The sequence below is a fragment of the Musca autumnalis genome, unplaced genomic scaffold, assembly GCF_047663935.1.
Source record: "Musca autumnalis isolate F117 unplaced genomic scaffold, ASM4766393v1 scaffold_4, whole genome shotgun sequence".
NCBI lineage: Eukaryota > Metazoa > Arthropoda > Insecta > Diptera > Muscidae > Musca > Musca autumnalis.
Window position 1 is genome coordinate 37,930,938 of NW_027411977.1, and position 3,109 is coordinate 37,934,046.

Below are 3,109 nucleotides of genomic sequence, written 5' to 3' on the forward strand. Positions count from 1 at the left end.
TAGGAAAAGGGGGCTTGAAAAATTCTTTAAAATATCCACGCCTTGTTTAGGAAAAGGAGGCTTGAAAAATTCTTTAAAATATCCACGCCTTGTTTAGGAAAAGGGGGCTTGAAAAATTCTTTAAAATATCCACGCCTTGTTTAGGAAAAGGGGGCTTGAAAAATTCTTTAAAATATCCACGCCTTGTTTAGGAAAAGGGGGCTTGAAAAATTCTTTAAAATATCCACGCCTTGTTTAGGAAAAGGGGGCTTGAAAAATTCTTTAAAATATCCACGCCTTGTTTAGGAAAAGGGGGCTTGAAAAATTCTTTAAAATATCCACGCCTTGTTTAGGAAAAGGGGGCTTGAAAAATTCTTTAAAATATCCACGCCTTGTTTAGGAAAAGGGAGCTTGAAAAATTTTTTAAAATATTCACGCCTTGTTTAGGAAAAGGGGGCTTGAAAAATTCATTAAAATATCCACGCCTTGTTTAGGAAAAGGTGGCTTGAAAAATTCTTTAAAATATCCACGCCTTGTTTAGGAAAAGGGGGCTTGAAAAATTCTTTAAAATATCCACGCCTTGTTTTGGAAAAGGTGGCTTGAAAAATTCTTTAAAATATCCACGCCTTGTTTAGGAAAAGGTGGCTTGAAAAATTCTTCAAAATAACCACGCCTTGTTTAGGAAAAGGTGGCTTGAAAAATTCTTTAAAATATCCACGCTTTGTTTAGGAAAAGGTGGCTTGAAAAATTCTTTAAAATATCCACGCCTTGTTTAGGAAAAGGTGGCTTGAAAAATTCTTTAAAATATCCACGCCTTGTTTAGGAAAAGGTGGCTTGAAAAATTCTTTAAAATATCCACGCCTTGTTTAGGAAAAGGTGGCTTGAAAAATTCTTTAAAATATCCACGCCTTGTTTAGGAAAAGGTGGCTTGAAAAATTCTTTAAAATATCCACCCATTGTTTAGGAAAAGGTGGCTTGAAAAATTCTTTAAAATATCCACGCCTTGTTTAGGAAAAGGGGGCTTGAAAAATTCTTTAAAATATCCACGCCTTGTTTAGGAAAAGGGGGCTTGAAAAATTCTTTAAAATATCCACGCCTTGTTTAGGAAAAGGGGGCTTGAAAAATTTTTTAAAATATCCACGCCTTGTTTGGAAAAGGTGGCTTGAAAAAATCTTTAAAATATCCACGCCTTGTTTGGAAAAGGTGGCTTGAAAAATTCTTTAAAATATCCACGCCTTGTTTGGAAAAGGTGGCTTGAAAAATTCTTTAAAATATCCACGCCTTGTTTAGGAAAAGGGGGCTTGAAAAATTCTTTAAAATATCCACGCCTTGTTTAGGAAAAGGAGGCTTGAAAAATTCTTTAAAATATCCACGCCTTGTTTAGGAAAAGGGGGCTTGAAAAATTCTTTAAAATATCCACGCCTTGTTTAGGAAAAGGGGGCTTGAAAAATTCTTTAAAATATCCACGCCTTGTTTAGGAAAAGGGGGCTTGAAAAATTCTTTAAAATATCCACGCCTTGTTTAGGAAAAGGTGGCTTGAAAAATTCTTTAAAATATCCACGCCTTGTTTAGGAAAAGGTGGCTTGAAAAATTCTTTAAAATATCCACGCCTTGTTTAGGAAAAGGTGGCTTGAAAAATTCTTTAAAATATCCACGCCTTGTTTAGGAAAAGGTGGCTTGAAAAATTCTTTAAAATATCCACGCCTTGTTTAGGAAAAGGTGGCTTGAAAAATTCTTTAAAATATCCACGCCTTGTTTAGGAAAAGGTGGCTTGAAAAATTCTTTAAAATATCCACGCCTTGTTTAGGAAAAGGTGGCTTGAAAAATTCTTTAAAATATCCACGCCTTTTTTTAGGAAAAGGTGGCTTGAAAAATTCTTTAAAATATCCACGCCTTGTTTAGGAAAAGGTGGCTTGAAAAATTCTTTAAAATATCCACGCCTTGTTTAGGAAAAGGTGGCTTGAAAAATTCTTTAAAATATCCACGACTTGTTTAGGAAAAGGTGGCTTGAAAAATTCTTTAAAATATCCACGCCTTGTTTAGGAAAAGGTGGCTTGAAAAATTCTTTAAAATATCCACGCCTTGTTTAGGAAAAGGTGGCTTGAAAAATTCTTTGAAATATCTACGACTTGTTTAGGTAAAGGTGGTTTGAAAAATTCTTTAAAATATCCATGCATTGTTTAGGGAAAGGTGGCTTTAAAAATTATTTAAAATATCCAGCCTTGTGTAGGAAAAGGTGGCTTGAAAAATTCTTTAAAATATCCACTCCTTGTTTAGGAAAAGGTTGCTTGAAAAATGCTTTAAAATATTCACGCCTTGTTTAGGAAAAGGTTGCTTGAAAAATTCTTTAAAATATCCACGCCTTGTTTAGGAAAAGGTGGCTTGAGAAATTCTTTGAAATATTCACGCCTTGTTTAGGAAAAGGTTGCTTGAAAAATGCTTTAAAATATTCACGCCTTGTTTAGGAAAAGGTTGCTTGAAAAATTCTTTAAAATATCCACGCCTTGTTTAGGAAAAAGTGGTTTGAAAAATTCTTTAAAATATCCACGCCTTGTTAAGGAAAATGTGTCTCGAAAAATTCTTTAAAATATCCACGCCTTGTTTAGGAAAAGGTGGCTTTTAAAATTATTTAAAATATCCACGGCTTGTTTAGGAAAAGTTGGTTTGGAAAACTCTTTAAATTAACCATGCCTTTGTTGGGAAAAGTTGCCTTAAAAATTCTTTAAAATGTCCACGCCTTGTTTCGAAAAAGGTGGCTTCAAAAATTATTTAAAATATCCACGGCTTGTTTAGGAAAAGGTGGCTTCAAAAATTCTTTAAAATATCCACGGCTTGTTTAAGAAAAGTTGGTTTGAAAAATTCTTTAAATTAACCACACATTTGTTGGGAAAAGTTGGCTTAAAAATTCATTAAAATGTCCACACCTTTTTTAGAAAAAGGTGGCTTGAAAAATTCTTTAAAATATCCACGCTTTGTTTAGGAAAAGGTAGCTTAAAAAATATTTAAAATATAAAAAACTATTTAAAATTTTCACTCCATTGTTGGGAAATGGTCCTAAGTTATGGGTCTCAACAGTCATTTTAGTTGGTGTCGGCAGGACCGAAATTTTATAAATAAAACAATTAGGATA